This window comes from Artemia franciscana, chromosome 7, assembly GCF_032884065.1.
Source record: "Artemia franciscana chromosome 7, ASM3288406v1, whole genome shotgun sequence".
In the NCBI taxonomy this organism is placed as follows: domain Eukaryota; kingdom Metazoa; phylum Arthropoda; class Branchiopoda; order Anostraca; family Artemiidae; genus Artemia; species Artemia franciscana.
Genome location: NC_088869.1, coordinates 56303619 through 56324725, shown reverse-complemented (window position 1 = coordinate 56324725; position 21107 = coordinate 56303619). Strand labels below are relative to the sequence as shown.

At 35.9% G+C, this 21107-nt stretch overlaps 2 protein-coding genes across 5 annotated transcripts in view; one reads left to right on the top strand and one right to left on the bottom strand.

The window, feature by feature from the left end:
• Window positions 1–21107, top strand: part of LOC136029500 (enolase-phosphatase E1-like) — a 539221-nt gene that overhangs the window by 251216 nt on the left and 266898 nt on the right. The window lies entirely within an intron of this gene.
• LOC136029493 (eukaryotic translation initiation factor 5-like) overlaps window positions 1–21107 on the bottom strand; it is a 53139-nt gene that overhangs the window by 25538 nt on the left and 6494 nt on the right. Inside the window, exons 2-3 of the mRNA XM_065707928.1 lie at window positions 17697–17862; window positions 515–632 (exon numbers count right to left, since the gene is read on the bottom strand). The gene's annotated coding sequence lies outside the window, so the exon portion shown is untranslated. The remainder of the gene's footprint in view (window positions 1–514; window positions 633–17696; window positions 17863–21107) is intronic.

The following is a 21107-nucleotide window of genomic DNA, read 5'->3' as shown; positions in this document are numbered from 1 at the left end:
CTCAAGAAAAGAGAAAACAATAGTGGGCACTGACAATACCAAGGAAAGCTCTTCTAACAAAAGTAGAAAAAGATACAGACAAGCCCAATCTCAAGATACCAAGCCTAAAAGGAGCAACAATAGCCCAGCGGCTATTAGTGCACCATTTTTTCTTTTTTAGGTATGGAGGCGATGGGTCTTTGTGACCTGAGGCCCAAGTCAATTTTATCAGTCCGCTCATAATAATAGTAATATATCATTGAAGCCCAACTCAATTGCGGCTATGGCCACAGGAGTAAGGAATAACATCCCGACGTTAAATAAAAGCTATTAGTTTTACTAGTATTAAGAGATCAGAATGACTTGACAAATCATATTAAACTCAGATTATTTCAAGCGAAGTGTTTAAAAAAAACATTCAAGTTGTCAGGGAAAACTTTTTTATGCGCACAAGAACGAATGATTAGTGGGTATAAAAAAAAAACTTATGTAATAGCAAAAAAGGAAATAGTAAGAAGACCATTAAGTTACATACCTGTTATAGGGTGATCTAAAATTAGGCCAAAACGCTGACATACAACTGCCCAGGTCAGGGGCTATAGGAAATATAGGTAGGGGGCAATTCGTGCTCCCAACAGTGTCCGTATTTCCTCCTGAAAAATAATGCCATTAAAAGCAACTGATTCAAAATTTAGATTTTTAAACATGCTACAGTTTGGAATGATATTTGGAAGATTTAACGATTAAGTATATACTAATATTGTGTGTAAAATAAGACAGAAAATTTTCAACTAAATGAATTCAGTGAGCTTTAGATTCCCCGTCATTTTTGACATTTCTTTCAATTTCCAGCAAGTTAAAATAATTGTACAGGTCTCTTATCTTGCTGAGATACAGTAATAAATGCTACCTTTATGTATTAAAAAATGGAACTTCAAAGAGCCCGAGTTTGATGATAATATAGACGTCAAAAGAGTTGGTGATGGATGCGCATGTCCATTTTATTTATTCCCCCAGGGGTGATATCAAGCCAGAATCCAGCTATTTGCATAGCCTCTCGCTTTTAGATATCCATGCCATATGGGGAAGCCCCCCCCCCTAAGAAAAGAGACTAAAACTCTCAATTTTTGATCAAAGAGTCCTATGGAGTTTCTGTGACCATGAGGGGGGAGTCAGAGATAAGGAGGAGGCAGACCCCCTTATATACAGAATAAATTCTCCTGGTTTTGGATTGATGTTACTCATTACTTTCATAATAACGGCGTAGACCAGAAATATTCCCAGAAATCAAGAGAGATTATGCATCAATTTCCACCTCCACACCCCTTCCTTAGAAATAATTCTGTATTTATCTGAAGCATTAATTAAAAGTTAGGATATTTTGGCATAAAAATGACCTTTTGAGACATCTTTGGATGCCCAGTTTTACATACAAAAATATTTTACAGAAGAATTGCCTGGGGAAAATTTTCAGCAGGAAGAGATTTTTCCATGGGGAGGGGGTGCCTAGCACCGCCATGGGGTAGCGCATTTGTCCCTATCCATACAAAATGACCCATGATTTTACAAAAAATGTTTGTGGGATCACTAACAGTTACACAGTATTGCACAACACTTATTAGGGGGAAGAGAAGGATTTCAAGGCTCAAAAAGAACATTCTTAGGTCCAATGTTTCGGAATGTTCGTGAGAGGTCTTCCAGATAAATATTTACCGCCTAAACTTTCTTCATTTAGAAATTATATTTGTGCTGTAAGGGGTTAGAAGCTCCTCTCTAATTACAAAGACTCATTTAGAGTGAAATAAAAACCCCATTCATGTACTAAAATATACAAATTTGGCAACAATCTCAAGAATAACAACATGATGGCAACAATAACATGGCAACAAATGATTGGCAGTTGGGCTAACAAAAAATGAATAAAATACTAGTTGACCAATATTTAGTTGACTGTCTGTGTTTGTGTCTTGGGTTTGACTGCCTATGCTTGTCACAAGCATAGTCACAAATAACAACAAAGGATGTCACAAAGGATGTCAACAAATAACAACAAGATGGCAACAATGTCAAATGCAAAGACAATAGCAGAGTCCCATTTTATGCTACAAAACATTGCTTTTTGTAAGAAGAATACAAGATGAAATTCGATTTTTCAATGTCTAAAACCCATGAAGAAGAATTTTTAGCTTCCCATCTTGAAAACAAGGAAAATCCCTTTTTGCACGGGTAACAGTGATGTGTCTCCCTTTTTATTTTTTCCACCAGGACTAGCAGACTACCTCAAGAGATGTTTGATCACTTGAAAGCCGCTGGTCATATCTACGTTCTTCTGTAGGTTCGTCTTAAAAGCTTCATCGTATAATGTCATATAACACCAACAATGGCAATTTTTAGTGTCATTTATAGAGAGGAAAGGCTAGAAAGCTTGACAAGGGCGCTACTCGAAGCTCCAGCGCCGAAAATCCTAAACCGGAAGTTTAGAATCTCCTCTTTTGTGACGATATACCGCTCAAATTCTTTTTCTAAGTGACAAAGCTGCACATATCTAGTTGGGAAACAGGAGAAAAACCGGGTAAATTTTAAGAAACCCAAAAAATGAAAAAAAATGATTTGAGAAACAGATTTTTTCTTATGAACGTAAAGAGCGAAGTTGAAACCTAAAATAAAACAATTTTCACTTCGCGGTCTATTCAAGGTATGTTTACGAAAATAGCTCAAATAAACTGAGTCGTGATATTTCCCAAAATTTACACCAAGATAGTTCCTCCTACTTAAGACCATGAATTGTCCATTTTAGGGCCTAAAGAAAAATACCCCTAAAAAATTCTCTGACTTAGGCTACACCCCTAAAAATATCCTCTATTGGTCGAACCCTGGAAAACATTAAAGGCTCGATAATATTTACACGAATCTAGGAACATTTTACGGGAAGTAAAACTGTGAATCAAAATCAAAGGAGGGGCAAACTTTTTTTTACCAATCTTTAGATGAAAATACCAAGAGAAGAGTTTTTTCAATGAAAACATCAAAAAGATTATTATTCAAAATCAAAGCGGAGGGCGTGGAAACAATTTTGGAGGGAAATGCCCCTCCCCCAATTGTTGTCACTACACACTGAAGACTATAAGCAGTGAAAAGATAAGACTATAAGTAGTGAAAACGTAAATGAATATTGTCACTTTTAAAATGGCACTGCCCAATGAAAGGAAATTTTCACCCGAAACCTTGCTAACTTTTTTATTTCTGATTTGAAAAAAAAGAGCAATAAATAGCATGCCAAAGACTCACTGTGATAAGACCTAAAATACCTTCAGTGAGCCTTCAACATTTATGAGCTTAAAAAAGGCTTTTGAAAACTTTAAATTCCTTAATCTCGTAAACCAAGCTCAACTATGGGGACACGGTAGTTGAAGTTATCATTTTTCTCAAATGAATTAGCCTTATCGTTTTGCATTTCATTCTACTCAAACAAAAGTTTTGCTAAGCTACAATTAAAATAAGTATGTGTGTGTTCTGTAGAACTTTTTCAAGGTATTTTTGGGGACGAAAGGAGGAGGAGGGGTTGTTTTCCAGCAGCTGTCCCCTCACTCGTCTCTGTGTAAATTATACAAACCACCATAATCAAGGGCCAGTTTTCGTTTCCATTCTCATAACTAACTCACTTTAGAAGTTGTTTATTTTTATCTAATGCGGTTACACGTGTACGAATTAGAAAATTTGAATGTGTTGCTGTTATCTGCCAATTTCCGCCGTACTAATAAACACTTGCTACAATTTTTTACAAACGATTGAGGATTTTATGCGTGATGAAACATGCCTAATATAATGAAGAAGAAAATGGGGATCAAACCGCGAAAATTCAGAAAATCGAGAAAAAAAACTCCCTGAGCTTGTGACAAGCCTAGGCAGTCAAACCCAAGACACAAACCAGACAGTCAACTAGATATTGGTCAACTAGTATTTCATTCATTTTTTGTTAGCCCAACTGCCAAAGCTTATAATTGGGTTCACTGGCCTAACACTTCAGGCAGAGAGGCCCCTTTAGGCTTTGGACGCTTCATTCCCTTTGCAATTCCAGTCAACTTGTTGGTAACAAACGTTAAGTTTTTATTAGTTCAAATGTCTAAGTTTATGAATTGAACCAATCGCCTTGATTGACACTCATTGGAGATGAGCCCAATTTGACTTTAGACGTTTGTTTGCCTGCCATTCCATGCAAATTAACGGTCCTGTGTCAATTCTAAATTCTTGGTTCAACCTGCCTAAGACCATAGGTAGGCGTGTTTTGTTTAACTCTCATTCCAGGCAATCTAACGGTCCTCTGTCAATTTAAATCCATGGTCAACCTGCCTGAGACTCCAGGCAGGCGTGAGTTAAGAGAGGCACCCGCATACTTCCGCCGTCTACCCGTGCCATTTAACCAAATACTTGGAAAACTATAGGTTTTATGACTATCTTAGCTACATGACTATCTACCTTAGTTCTACTGCCCTAGGAATGACGCGTGAACGGATAATAGATAGACATATCTATTAACAAATGAACAAATATCATTTTTATACAATCCTAATCAGGGGGGGGGGTTAATGCCAGAATTGCCTATCATTCAATTGGACTATCTGTCTTGGCTTTTTCTACAATTAATTAAAAAAAAACTAATTTTTTTAGCCGAAAGTAAGGAGCGACATTAAAACTTAAAACGAACAGAAATTACACCGTATATAAAATGGGTTGTCCCCTCCGCAATCCCTCGCTCTTTACGCTGAAGCTTTTAATTGTTTTAAAAAGTAGAATTGTGGCAAAGAGCCAAACTTTAGCGTAAAGAGCGAAGGATTGCGGAGGGGACAACCCATTTTATATACGGAGTAATTTCTGTTCGTTTTAAGTTTTAATGTCGCTCCTTACTTTCAGCTAAAAAAATTAGTTTTTTTTTTATTTGATTTCTGAGCGTTTTTGAATTAATGCATGTTTGGTTTTGGCTCTCCGCACATAAATTATTAAAATGAAATTTGTATATTAATTCTTTTTTTGGCTAAATGGCTTTCTCTTAGTTTTGATCAGAGGATTTTGAGAAATAAGGGGTGGAGAAGGAGGCCTAGTTGCCCTCCAATTTTTTGGTTGCTTAAAAAGGCAACTAGAACTTTTAATTTTTAACGAACATTTTTATTAGTAAAAAATATACGTAACTTATAAATTAGCAACTTACGTAACAAACTTTCATAATCTTATATTTTTATTATGTATACAAGGGGGTTTGTATCCTCGTTAATACCTCGCTCTTTACACTAAATCTTAAGTTTTGTCCCAATTCTTTAAGAATGACCCCTGAATCAGAAAGGCCGTAGAATAAATAGTTGAAATTACTATAAATACTTTAGCATAAAGAGCGAGGTATTTATCTCCTCCTAAATACCTTGCTCTTTATGCTAAAGTATTTTTAGAACCCCTCATATGCGTTATAATCTCTGTTCGTTTTAAGTTTCAATGCCACTCCTTCCTTTCATTTGAAAAAACGTTTTCATGTTTATTTTTCATTATTTTCTTATAGTAATGCTAGAAAATCATGCGCCCTTTTCCTTGAATTTTTCTTCTCCCATGACAGATTCCTCCAACATAGCCCCCTCCCCTCAGCCCCACCCCCCAAACAAAATAAAATCCCCCTGAAAACGTCTGTACACTTCCCAATAACCATTACTATATGTAAACACTGGTCAAAGTTTGTAACTTACAGCCCCTCCCCCAGGGATTGTGGGTGAGTAAATCATCCCCAAATACATAGTTATTATGGTTTTCGACTATTCTGAATAAAATGGCTATCTCAAAATTTTGATCCGTTGACTTTGGGGAAAAGATGAGCGTGGAAGGGGGCCTAGATGCCCTCCAATTTTTTGGTCACTTAAACAGGGCACTAGAACTTTTCATTTCCGTTAGAATGAGCCCTCTTGCGACATTCTAGGACCACTTGGTCGATACGATGACCCCTGGAAAAAAAAACAAATAAACACGCACCCGTGATTTGTCTTTGGCAAAAAATAACAAAATTCCACATTTTTGTAGATAGGAGCTTGAAACTTCTACAGTAGGGTTCTCTGATACGTTGAATCTGATGGTGTGATTTTCGTTAAGATTATATGACTTTTAGGGGGTGTTTCCCCCTATTTTCTTAAATAAGGCAAATTTTCTCAGGCTCGTAACTTTTGATGGGTAAGACTAAACTTGATGAAACTTATATATTTAAAATCAGCATTAAAATGCGATTCTTTTGGTGTAGCTATTGATATCAAAATTCAATTTTTTAGAGTTTTGGTTACTATTGAGCCGGGTCGCTCCTTACTACAGTCCGTTACCACGAACTGTTTGATTAGCCGTTACTTGATTCCCACGACTATTCCATTTTAATTAAAAAATCATCGAACTCGGTCGAGGCCTTTCCACCGGCTTCGGCATGTGACTATATTGGAAGTATGAGGATTCATAGCAAAAATCCTAAAAATTATGTCATATCAGGTCATGTCATATCTCTTTTCTGATGGAAGTAACGGGTGGTATTAAAACTTAAATGAATAGAAAGTATTCCGTATATATGCCATCCCCCATTTAACCTACCGTTCTTTACACTAAAGTTTGATTTCTGGTCCCCCAAGACTTTAGAAATGAAACCCTAAACACAAGGGCAACTGGAACGGTAAAAAAGTATTTTCAGTTTCTCAAGAATGGAAGACCTTATTGCTCCGTATTTCCTCTACAAATTTAATTTTCTTTTCAAGTTCTTTTCAAGGCGATTAGCCAATAAAGCCCTTCCGACTACCTATTGAATTACATTTGTTGCACTAATAAATGATTTCAGTAAAATACTATAAAATTTTGGCGTAAAGAGTGAGGGGCTAATCAACGGGCAACCTCCTTCATATCCAGAAAGATTTTGCTTGTTTTAAGCTTAAAAGAACTCATTTAGAGCATTTAGTTTTTGAAATAAAACATAATTTTCCGAAATAAAATATTGTCTCTACAATAGGAGAGGAGTTTTCACCCTCGGACTGTACCCTCCATCTTATATTCATCTGAATATATATATATATATATATATATATATATATATATATATATATATATATATATATATATATATATATACATATATATATATACATATATATATATATATATATATATATATATATATATATATATATATATATATATATATATATATATATATATATATACCGAAAAGAGAAATCACCAATGCAACAGCACAAACACATTAAAAAAAAAAAAAAAAACAGAAGGAGAAAAGGAAGACTGTTTTCCTACATTAGTGATTAATATAGACCAGCACTTCAATGAGGCCTTAAACCTACTCATCCATACAATCACATAGGTCAAGCAGCATAGCCATACACAATCAACCATAAAGAACAAACCAAGGACAGGCAGTCATGTCGTCAATAAGTACAAGTCGTCATTTACCAAACAATAAAAACAGTAAAGACAAACAGTTCAGAGGCAACAGCCCAACGCAAGGGCTCGTCAGGAGAATACACACTTGCCTATAAGGTTTCGGTACTTTAATACTTGCATATAATATATATATATATATATATATATATATATATATATATATATAGAATTAAGTAATCATCTGAATATTCATCAATCCATAGGAAGAGTTACTAACAGAAACCGTGAAAACATGGGCTTAAAACACCTTTTTGAAGGCTTTTCACTACACGATCCGCCATTGCCGTTAGTTTTATTGAATAAATAGGCCTATTTTTACATGACTACGTGGTATATTTTAGGGATGAATGATATACAAAATGACTATGCCTGTAAAGTATGGCCTCTGAGAATAGGGGATTATATGAACAGGCTCTCAATTATTCTTGGAATCCTTTATCCATAACATTTTTATTAGATTGCGGCACTTTCCCATGACATGATCTCTTTTGTTACTTAGGGCATTAGATCCTAAAAAAAAAATTATTTGTATAATATATAATGATAGTTTGACATGAGCCCCCCCTGAAAAAAAACAAACCCCCTTCCATGACCCGGGAAAAACAGAAAAAATAAGTTTTAAATGTAGCGGTTTTAGGGTTCTCATACATGTTGAGTTTCATGACATAATTCCCATTAAGACTGCAAAAATTTTTGGGGCAGTTTAACCCTATTTCTGAAATTATGCAACTTTAAAATAAGTAATTGTTGCAAATTTGGAATTACCATACAATTCTAGGGGTTCTGTACGATTCTACATCAGGCCTTATTTATCTTATAGATGTTTTTTGGGGACCATCTCATTGTGTCAAGTTTTAAAAGAGTTCAGATTTTACAAAATAAAAGTTGTTCTTGTTTTAGAAGATCACGTGAGATTTGAAAATAGTACTGCTTTACTAAACTACAATTTTTAATTGTTTATAAGTTAAGAGATTATCAACTAGCCAATTCTGCTTGTCAATCTTTGGATCGTTATTCATCGGAGTGCTTTCAGGAAATTTTTAGGTCATACTCTTTTTATTATTGCTATGAAACAAGGAATTCTTTAGGGGTAGTGTCTTGAGTCTTGAGGTTCTCAAGGAGGATCTTTATTTCCTCGTTTCGCGGGACCATTGACGAGGAATTCACTCCCAGGGGGTATAAAACTATACAGTTTCAATTTCTACTACGTTCAATTTCTAACGAGAAGGAGGCCACCACTCCCTTATTCAGCCCATTCAAGTTTTATGCTCATACAATAACGCTTCGAGAATGATTATCATCCCTGAAAAAGAGCAAGCCCTCGAATATTTCCAAAACTGTTTGAGCGTAAGCTGTTGTCATGCGCCAAAAAATGGAAGCAAGCGCCACATATTTGTAGTACAATCTTTTTTTTTTTACTTGTAAAGGGCACTACGACTACCAATTTTCATACGAAAGAGCCCCCTATCGACATTCTAGGACCATTTGTTCGGAATTATCACCCTTGAAAAAAAACAAACAAAAAACAGATGGACACGATTCCATTATCATCTTTGCAAAGAAAAACTGCCAAATTCTGCAATTTTATAGCTAAATGCTTTGTTATAACAGCTTTGTTATAAGATTCTCCGATATGCTGATCCCTCTCATTTTCATGAATATCTCCTTCCTTCTTAAAAATGATGCAAATATTCTCAGGCTCTTAATTTTTTGGTGGTAAGTGTAGACTTATTGGATTTTTCATTATTAGAATCACCATGAAAAGTTGATTCTTTTGATGTGTATATTGTTATCAAAACTCACCTTATTAGAGTTTTGGTTACTTGGTATTCGCACGAGTAGTTTCCTACTTACAGTTCATCGCCACAAACTGTTTGATTATACCTAATTCTTTCTAGTTTTCTCAAACAGTCTTAAATGAAAATACGATTTATTTTGAAAACCCTACTGAATACAAAAAAGGTGGAGGATCTCCAATCTAACTATCAGTACAAAGGGTCTACCCCCCTCCCCCAGTAACGTCAATTGGGGACTTTAGGAGGGATATTTACCCCTTAGACTTTAAAAATACATTTTTTAATGAAAAATAAATGTCTTTTTTGTTATTTCTATTAAAACAAGAGCTAAGAGCTCATATGGCACTTGTGAAGAGGCGAGAAGAGCTAAGAGCCAAGAGATCATATGGTATGAGCTCTAACAAAATTCTATGAATCAATAGATTGATTTAAAAAGGAAAATAAGAGGCTTAATGCCTGTCAAGATTTAAAATAAGAGCTCTGAGTCACGATGTCCTTCTAAATATCAAAATTCATTAAGATCCGATCACCCACTCATAAGTTATAAATACCAATTTTTTTCTAATTTTTCCTCTCCCTTTAGCCCCCCAGATGGTCGAATCTGGGAAAACGACTTTATCAAGTCAAATTGTGCAGTTCCCTGACACGCCTACCAATTTTCATCGTCCTAGCATGTCCAGAAGCACCAAACTCGCCAAATCACTGAACCCTCCCCCCAACTCCCCCAGAAGAGAGCGAATCCAGTACGATTCTGTCAATCACGTATCAAGGACATTTTTTTATTCTATCCACCAAGCTTCATCTCGATTCCTCCACTCCAAGTGTTTTTCAAAGATTTCACCCTCCAACTCCCCCTATGTCAAAAGATCTGGTCGGGATTTGAAATAAGAGCTCTGAGACATGAATTCCTTCTAAAAATCAAATTTCATTAAGATCCGATCATCTATACGTAAGACAAAAATACCCCAATTTTCACGTTTTCCACGAATTCCGGTTTCCCCCTCCAACTCCCCCCAATGTCACAGGATCTGGTCGGAATTTAAAATTAGAACTTTAAAGCACAAGATCCTTCTAAATATCAAATTTCATTAAGATCTGGTCACTCTTTCGTAAGTTACAAATACCTCAATTTTCAAAATTACCCCCCCCCCCCCGATTCCACCAGAGAGCAGATCCGGTCCGGTTACGTCAGTCACGTATCTTAGACAGGTTTCTATTCTTCCCATTAAGTTCCATCCTGATCTCACCGCTTTAAGTATTTTCTAAGATTTCCGGTCCCCCCAACTTCCCCCCCCAATTACCCTTGGGCCAGTTGAGATTTAAAATAAGAGATCTGAGTTACGATGTCCTTCTAAATATCAAATTTCATTGAGATCCGATCACCCGTTCGTAAGTTAAAAATACCTCATTTTTTCTAATTTTTCAGAAATAACCCCCCCCCCAACTACCACAAAGAGAGCAGATCCGTTCCGTTTATGTCAATCATGTTTCTAGGACTTGTGTTTATTTTTCCCACTAAGTTTCATCCCGATCCCTCCACTCTAAGTGTTTTCCAAGTTTTAGGTTTCCCCCTCCCAACTCCCCCCCAATGTCACCAGATCCGGTCGGGATTTAAAATAAGAGCTCTAAGATACGATATCCTTCTAAACATCAAATTGCATTTAGATCCGATCACCCGTTCGTAAGTTAAAAATACCTCATTTTTTCTAATTTTTCAGAATTACCCCCCCCCCCCCTCCCCCAACTACCCCGAAGAGAGTGGATCCGTTCCGATTATTTCAATCATGTATCTGGGACTTGTGCTTATTTTTCCCATCAAGTTTCATCCCGATCCCTCCACTCTAAGTGTTTTCCAAGATTTTAGATTTCCCCCCCTCCAACTCCCCCCAATGTCATCAGATCCGGTCGGGATTTAAAATAAGAGCTCTGAGACACAATATCATTCCAAACATCAAATTTCATTAAGATCCCATTACCCCCTCATAAGTTAAAAATACTTCATTTTTTCTATCTTTTCCGAATTAACCGGCCACCCAGATGGTCAAATCGGGAAAACGACTATTTCTAATTTAATCTGGTCTGGTCCCTGATACGCTTGCCAAATTTCATCGTCCTAGCTTACCTGGAAGTGCCTAAAGTAGCAAAACCGGGACCAACAGACCGACAGAATTTGCGATTGCTATATGTCACTTGGTTAATACCAAGTGCCATAAAAATTAAGAAATAGTTAAAAAAAAAAAATTTTGTCGTCGCCATCCTATACCTCCGTGAATTGACCGCGCTCGTAATACCCTTTCTCAAAAAATATGTTTATACCTATAATAATATGTCCGCGTCCCTCATAAGACATTAACGACAAAAAAATGGGGAATGCGTACCAACATCTATTTAAAGCAATGTAGTTGCAAGATAAACTTTCTTTCTATTTATTTTCATTTGAAATTCAAGGCACTAGTTAGCTAAGGTTTACAAGTTCCATCACCTGAATATAAAGATTTGCTGCCACAAGACATTTCATAATAAATGATGAAAGATACAGAATCTTATGAAATATTTTTTTAATGAGAAACAAATTTGAGAAAAGTCATCCTAATTTGTTGTCCATGAAAAATGTGTTTCCAATGGCGATAATTTAGTCGGTTCGAAGTCTATAATCACTTTAAGATTTTTTTTTCCTAGAATAAGCCAAAAAAATAACATCTATCTATTTGTTTAGTTCTAATTTTAAGACACTGACAAGCAAGGGTCGAAGGTTTTAACGGCTCAATGGGGGAAAGTCTTGTGATTAACAGCATTATATAAACAGAAAATGCCACGGGTTCCAACAATACTAATATTTAAAAAAAAAAAAAAGAAAACAAAATGTGTATGAGAGACAACAGATTTTTTTTTTTGTTTCCCAACGGTTTTGCATTGGGGTCCTTGAAAAAATTGACAATTTTCAGCACACTGACAGATCCCATCCTTTCTCGGAGAGGGGGGGGGGCGAGGAAGTTAATAGGATTGTCTGGGAGGGATGTCGAAAACAAGAAAAAGGTACTCTTTGAAAACGCAAAAAAAAAATCAAAAACACATCAAAAATTGTTTATATGCATTTTCGTTCACAGGTCTGTAAAATTTCGGGGGGGGGGGGGGGGGTGTTCAAACTCCTTAGCCCCCCTGGATAAAGCCTTGACAGGAGGACTCGGGTAGAGGGGCTAAAACATTTTTTAGTATACTTTAGGTCGAAATAAAAAAAATACAATGGAATCTTTTGGATCGTCAACCCTATAAGATGGTAGTCCATCTCATCCATTTGCAATTATGCTTAAAAAATCTATTTTAAAATGGCGTTTAGCCTAATATGAACTATGCAAACGACAAAGCAAGAATGTTTCAAGCATAATTTGGGCATATCAGACAAAGGGAAATCAAGAGGGAATATAAAAATCACAGCTGAACTTTTTTCCAGTTTAGTGTCATCACAGGGATTAATTCCTGAAAATCCCCCCTTTCCTCATAATCATCACTGACTGAACAGATCTCATATTTAATTCACATGACGTCTGACACCTTTTGTTTAAAGCATAAACGATCAATCATTCATTATTTGCCAAAAATTATAATTATTATTATAGATGATTATCGCTAATGATGATTTGCCGAAACTGAAAAATTGTATTATCAGTATCAGCAATTGCTCATGAATATGATGGGTCTTATCCGAAATAACCCATTAGCAGCCCCTAATCTTGGTTGCGGCGTTAGACGCAACCTAGTAAAAAATTACCATTAAAAAATTATTTTATTAAAAATGCAAGTAAAAATAACTTTCAGATTTATAAAAAAAAGGTAAGAAAAAAATAAGGTAGAATATACAAATGGAATAGTCAAGATAATTGTGAAATTAAAGAATAATTTGTATGTCATTCTTGAATTTTAGCTTTACGATGTTAACATAGTATTGCCAAGATATTACAAAACAAATAAGGAAATCACGGTCTGAATTTTGGGACAAGGGATCTTACATTACCTGTAGGCAATTATTAGGGGTCACTATCTGGAATTAAAATTTTCCCTTTTTTCGTACAACTACTAAACGTTTAGTCGGAACAAAGGAAAATAGGATACTCAACGTAGCATTTCAATTCTAGATTTTGAAGCTACAACCTTAGTACAACCATACTATGTTGTATAACCATACAACCATAGTATGTTGACAACCAGAAAATGTGTGAAAAACATGGATCTTTTAACAACAATTTTCCAAATTATGCACATAGGTCCTTCAATATTTGATGGGGATATTCAGTCTTTCCCTCTTACTCGACAATTAAAATAATGTAATAAAAAACGAGTAAATATTTTAGTAAGACAGTAAAGTTTTACCCATTTTTCATAATTTTATTTCATTTTAATTATACATGGAAAGGCAGTGTTTTCTATGAAATTATTCGCCCCAAATGTACCCTTGTGTGCAGGTAGAATTGATTTACAGCACCGTTTTCAACCTTCTTTTCTAAAATACACTTAGACATTATCTGAAAAAGGAAAAAGAATGCTACAAAATACCAGAATTAGTATGGTTTTGAAGAAAATGGTACTTTTCACACAAACCCATTTAAACCAAACCCAGATACAAACGCGAATTAGCATCATAACTTCATTTTCTAATCATTTTAGAATGATTAGGCCTACACCAGAGCATGTAAAGACACTTTTTTTTAGCAACATAAAAACAGTTTGCAGGGAGCTATATTGTTAATAATAGCTGCGATTATTATTTACATTTTTAGAGATTGACCAATTTGCAGTGAATTCCAGCAAAAGAAAACCATAGAGCAGTCCCCATCCTGCACTGGTTCTGGAACCATTGCTTTTCCTGAGGCCAAAATAATTTAAATGATTTAAAAAAATACAAAATCAAAACTAGGAATGTTACGATATTAAAAAAGCAACTATCGTATCGACATTTTAACTGATGAATTGACACGCATCAAACTGAACCAATTAGGAGTTTCAGAAACTTATATCCCAGGGGTAGGAAACACAAAATTAGGTGCTATAGAATTTATTTACCCAGGCAGGAAGGATGGGGTACATAGACAGGGAGTAGGGTGCATTGTGAATAAGGAAGCTGCTAAGTCCTGTTTAGGTTGGGGAGGTATTATGGTAGAATACAATAGTTGAGACTTCAACTCACAACTGTAATCTTCATTTTAAGTCAATGTAAACTAATGCCGCATTGTATTTGGTCTTGTTTCAGTCCTGTTTCCTCAATAGCGTTTGTTTTTACGTATTTAGTAAGCTCAAAGTCGTTTTATTTGCGATATCCCGTAAGGGACTGTACCGTTTTCCATAGCTAGATCCTGAAAATCAAAATTTGTTCGTCCAGGTAGGTTCACCCCTTGTTTAATAAAAATGGCGTCAGAAAATATTTACCTGGTGGAGGTATTTTTCCAGATATGTGTACGGCACTGTTTTTCTGTACCTACTGTAAAGTATGCCGTTCGCTCTAGCAAATTACAGTACTTTAGTGTGTTTTTACATCCTAAAACAAGAGCTAAGAAACTCGTATGGCACTTGTGACAAGGCAAGAAGAGCTAAGAGCCAAGAGCTCATATAGCATGAGCTCTAACAAAATTCTTAGAACCAATAGATTGATTTAAAAGGAAAATCAGAGGCTTAATGCCGGTCGGGATTTAAAATAAGAGCTCTGAGTCACGATGTCCTTCTAAATATCAAAATTCATTAAGATCCGATCACCCACTCGAAAGTTATAAATACCTCATTTTTTCTAACTTTTCCTCTCCCTTTAGCCCCCCCAGATGGTCGAATCTGGGAAAACGACTTTATCAAGTCAATTTGTGCAGCTCCCTGACACGCCTACCAATTTTCATCGTCTTAGCACGTCCAGAAGCACCAAACTCGCCAAAGCACAGAACCCCTCCCCCAAAATCCCCCAAAGAGAGCGAATCCAGTACGGTTACGGCAATCACGTATCTACGACATTTGCTTATTCTATCCACCAAAGTTCATCCCGATTCCTCCACTCTAAGCGTTTACCAAGATTTCCTATTTCCCCCTCCAACTCCCCCCAATGTCAACAGATCTGGTCGGGATTTAAAATAAGAGCTCTGAGACATGAATTCCTTCTAAATATCAAATTTCATTAAGATCCGGTCACCCGTCCTTAAGTTAAGAATACCTCAATTTTTCTAATTCTCCCAAATTAACACCCCCGGCTCCTCCAAAGAGAACTGATCCGTTCCAATTATGTCAATCACGAATCTAGAATTTGTGTTTATTCTTCCCATCAAGTTTCATCCCGATCTCTCCACTATTAGCGTTTTCCAAGATTTCTGTTTCCCTCCTCCAACCCCCATGTCCCCGGATCCAATTCGAGCCAAAAATGGAGCATGTGAGACATATCATCCTTCTATATATCAAGTTTCGTTAAGATCCGATCACATATTCTTAAGATAAAAATACCACAATTTTCACGTTTTCTAAGAATTCGGGTTTCCTCCTCCAACTCCCCCAATGTCACAGGATCTGGTCGAAATTTAAAATAAGAGCTTTAAAGAACAAGATCCTTCTGAATATCAAGTTTCATTAAGATCTGGTCACCCTTTCGTAACCTACAAATACCTCATTTTTTCGAATTACTCCCCCCCCCCAACCCCACCAAAGAGAGCGGATCCGGTCCGGTTATGTCAGTCACGTATCTTAGACTTGTTTTTATTCTTCCCATCCAGTTTCATCCTGATCTCTCCACTTTAAGTATTTTCTAAGATTTCCGCCCCCCCCCCCAACTGCCCCCCAATGACGCTGGATTCGGTTGAAATTTAAAATAAGAGATCTCAGTTACAAGGTCCTTCTAAATATGACGTTTCATGAAGATCCGATCACTCCTTCCTAAGTTAAAAATACGTCATTTTTATAATTTTTCAGAATTAACCCCCCCCCCCAATAGATCGGATCCGTTCCAATTATGTCAATCACGTATCTAAGACTTCTGCTTATTTTTCCCACCAAGTTTCATCCCGATCCATCCGCTCTAAGCGTTTTCCATGATTTTAGGTCCCCCCCCCCCCAATGTCACCAGATCCGGCCGGGATTTAAAATAAGAGCTTTGAGACACGATATCTTTCTAAATATCAAATTTCATTGAGATCTGATGACCCGTTCGTGAGTGAAAAATATCTCATTTTTTTAATTTTCCAGAATTACCCCCCCCCCCCGACTACCCCAAAGAGAGCGGATCCGTTACGGTTATGTCAATCATGTATCTAGGACTTGTGCTTATTTTTCCCACCAAGTTTCGTCCCAATCCCTCCACTCTAAGTGTTTTCCAAGATTTTAGGTTCCCCCCCCCCAATGTCACCAGATCCGGTCGGGATTTAGAATAAGAGCTCTGAGACACAATATCATTCCAAACATCAAATTTCATTAAGATCTGATCAACCGTTAGTAAGTTAAAAATACTTCATTTTTTCTATTTTTTTTCGAATGAACCGGCCCCCACTCCCCCCAGATGGTCAAATCGGGAAAATGACTATTTCTAATGTAATCTGGCCCAGTCCCTGATACGCCTGCCAAATTTCATCGTCCTAGCCTAACTGGAAGTGCCTAAAGTAGCTAAACCGGGACCGACAGAATTTGCAATTGCTATATGTCACTTGGTTAATTCCAAGTGCCATAAAAAGCCAGGCTTCCCTTTCAACATTCCCAGATGGGTTAATGTATGACAGTTCATATTATTGACTTACCAATAGAGTGAATATACCACTCGATGCCTTTTTTATGCTTTTTACGAATATAATAATCGCTTCTACTGCAAATTCAAATTTAAGCACTTTTAGACCTAACCTATCCTAAAAAAGCTAATAACACTTAGAAGCATTCGCTAATTTTGAAAACGTTTGCCAGTAAGCTGCCTAGCTCTTTTCCAGCGTTTTATTTGTCAAAGGCAGTGCCGAAACGAAACGAAGGCTCAAATAAAACGGAATTAAGCGAAACAAAGTAGCCCAAACTGAAACTATTTTGTCTCAAATAAAACGCAGCTTAAATATCCTTTAGGTGCATAATGGCAAAGGCATAGTATCAAATGTCTTATATTGTAATAAGTGCTAACCTGTAGTGAGTCCTACACGTAGAATAATTAGGCTTTGAAAACTATGTCTTGTGGAATTCTAACTGACCACATAACTAAGCATAACTAGACAAAACCTCTTACCATATCTCAAGAGACAACATAGGATAATTTGCACCCTTTTCTCAAGAAAACTGAATAAATACCAATATCTCTCAAACTTAAAGAAATAAAGTGTATTATCGTACCCAACTTATGAAAAATATGACATTTTTTTTGTTTTCATTTGGCAGAGTAAAGACTTAGTATCCATTTCTTTTTAACCAGTAATACAAATAGCTAGTAAAACACGATATACAAAAATAGGTAAATAGAGAAAAACTCACCAAAATAATTGAAAAAAGTCATAAAATTTTAATTTGCCCTCCTTATGGGCTAATACAATCTTCTTTCTATTGATGAAACTGGGCAATCTCTTATGATTAGACAAATGAAGAAATTCCAAGTTACGTCAGATGGAAATTATGGCCAGAAATACTAATCTTTGGAAGCCTATAATTAAAACAAGATAGTAAAGGGAATCACCAAGATGTATATATTGCTTTTAAGAATAAAAGATTGATCATAAGTAGTACAATAAAAATAAACTGACATTATTAGAGACAGAACTAGCATTTTAAAATGCTCTTTGAAAATTACAAAAAAAGTAAATAAACACAGACACACAATTAGCTGATACTATAATTCGATCAATCTCTAGACAAAATCCTATTTGCTGATTAAATTAAACTTTATACTATGATAAATGTAACTGTCAATCTTGAGTTTTTTGTTTTATTTGGCAACATAAATGTTAAAAAAAATCTCCAACTTGCTGTTTTATGCTGAATATTTGAGCAATTTCTGTAACTTCAAACTACACGTTTTTTTTCTTGAGAGATTTGTATAAATCAGAAAGATCTATTTCTCAAGATATAGTAAAATTCAGAATTTTTTTAATTTATGTAAGGTATTGACAATATTTGACTAAATCATTAGGTGCAAGAAGGTCAAGGGCCTTCCTCAAAATCCACAGCCCCACCTCACAAATCCTGATTTTGTCCTTCTTGGACAGCACAATAGCACACCCTAAGTTAAACTGTATATGGCTTCATTTTTATTTAATTTTTTGGTGATCAGGCATCTTCATATTGAAGGAGTGGTTGTAAATACTTTGGAAGGAGCTCAGTAAAATGAAAATTGGAAGTTAAATATGCATCTATGAATAACATGACCCCACATACACACTGCCTCTAGGACAAGGGTTGTAAATTATTCAAGTTGTCAAGTGTTTTCGTATATGTTTTATTATTGGTAAAGAACATGTTTTACCATGAACGGCCAAAAAGACTAGGGATATTAAGGAGAAAGTTTCAGGGAAGGTTAAGGGGGGAAATGAACTAAATCAAAAGACACTATATGCATCTAGGTTGTCCAAAAACTCAGGAGTGGTTAAGAATATTAAGTTGAGACTTTCAGGGAATGTTAAAGGGGCTAATGAACTAAATCCAAAGACCCTATGCACATCCTGTCAAAAGGGTCAGTCTGCAATATCTTAGAAGCAGTGAAGGGTATTAAGTTGAAACTTTCAGGGCATGTTGAAAGGGTGTTGAGCTGAATCCAAAGACACTATTTCTTCTTCATCTTCTACACTATGTGCATCCTGTGTGTCAAACGAGCATATATACAATATCTCTGTAACACCTAAGGGCACTGAGTTGAAAATTTAATGTCTATGTAAAAATCACCAGGTGAGGATATCTGCAATGTATTCAGAGCAAAAATGATAATGTTAGGGGATCAATTTGAAACTTTGTAGGGGCAATCAGGGATGAAGTGGATTAATAACTTTCCCTGGGAGGGAGAGGGATAACATGAAAGATGCTACGTGTTCTGTTCTTTGAAACAGCATGTCAGCAATATTTTGGGAAAGGTTTTGGGGGATGAGATTTGAATTCTTCGGGCGCTGTTGGAGAGGGAGAGGGGAAGTGATTGGCCCAAAATCAAAGTTGAGCTCTTTAACAGCAGGATTGGAGCTTTGGTAGTTTGGCACTGCAACTTTCAGATTAGAGTCACATGGGGCTCAAGAACTGTGGAGCCAGGACCATGGAAAGTTACTGTACTAATAAATGTGGCGGATGCCTTAAATGGTTAGACATTAGATTCTTCCCCAATACCCACATGCTGCTAAATATTCTTGATATGCTGCTGGTTTCTACCAGTACGGCTGAAACAATTCTTTTTTTTTTTTTACTTATCATCAAGAAGAGAAAATAATCATATTTACACAGCCTCAAAAGTTATGCTAGCATTGCTCATCAGAGACTATCTGTCTTGGCTTTAGTCTAGTTACCCCTGGCTTTCAAGCCTTTAATCACTTCCACCAAGTTGATAACTTAGAAATTAACAGACTCAGTCTGCTGATTTTGAACTGAAAAATGCCTTGGAAATTCCATAGTAAAGACCTGGCTGACTAGACTTGCTGACATTGACCAAATCCAAATATTTCTTGTAATCCATTAAAAGAAATCCCAAAAAAGAGGGTTTTCCAAATAAGTAGAGCTGCATTAAACCAAAAATGAACAAAAATAAAGTCAAATAATAAATCAAGCAGAAAATAGCCATAAATCACAATCAACAAGTAAATACCCAAGTTAAACTTGGAATGGATAGAAATTACATAAACAGAACAGTCTGTAGACAGAACATTATTTGGGCTTTACAGAAAATAATATTTATTTTGAGCTATTTCTTTCTATTTCTCATACCATAAAAAAAAACACACCACACAAGCCTGGATTACTAAAAAGAACAAATGAATACGGATTAACAGTTTAAACATATATTGATATTCTGTCCAGAAGCTTTCAACAATTTTGAGTTTGTTAAAATCAGGAATGAACTCAGGGTCTAAAATGTACTCCAGGAATGTGTTACCAAAATACTATCTCTCTAAAGCTCAGAAACTTGCATAGCTGACAGGTCAAGTGTATCTAGGGTTGGCAAAAAAAAGATTTACCTTCATTTTGGGCTTCACTCTTTTTCATTGGCTCTGGTTTTTGAAAATACACTCCCTATAATATCAGTAAGATTTTGAGCCTTATCAAGGCTTTTTCACTAAATTGTAGAAATAGATTTTTCAATTTTTTAAAACCTATAAAAACAGGATTGAGCAAAGATACAAGGCTTTGAACACATTCCTCATATCTTGTTTAAGCAGTATATGTATTTCTCAAGGCTTCATTTTGCAAAACAAGATAGTAAAAGTCACCAGATATTAGTGCCCTTTAGATAGTTTAAGCAGTATATCTATTTCTCAAGGTTTCATTTTGTAACACAAGATTGGAAAAGGTCATACAACATAAGTGCACTTTAGATAGGGAAGGAGTGGATGTAAGTGCTTGAAAATACCCTCCCATGAGTCAATTAAGGATCTGAATTTATCCCTGTAAGTTTCACTTATCTTCCTTGATGACTTTCCAAGATATTCAAAAGCCCCTAATCTAAAAATTATTACCCCGCTGATAGGCAACAAAGACCATTCTCTTTCACCAGATCTAGTCAAAGGTCTCTCCTTTGACTCCTTTGATCCTTAGACTGTAGTCCATTATAGACTGCAGAATACACAAGAGAAAGTCCAATAGAGAAAGAAAGATACAGATAATAAACAAACAAGAGCTAAGAACTCATATGGCACTTGTGACGAGGCCACAAGAGCCAAGAGCTCATATGGCATGAGCTCTAACAGAATTCTAAGA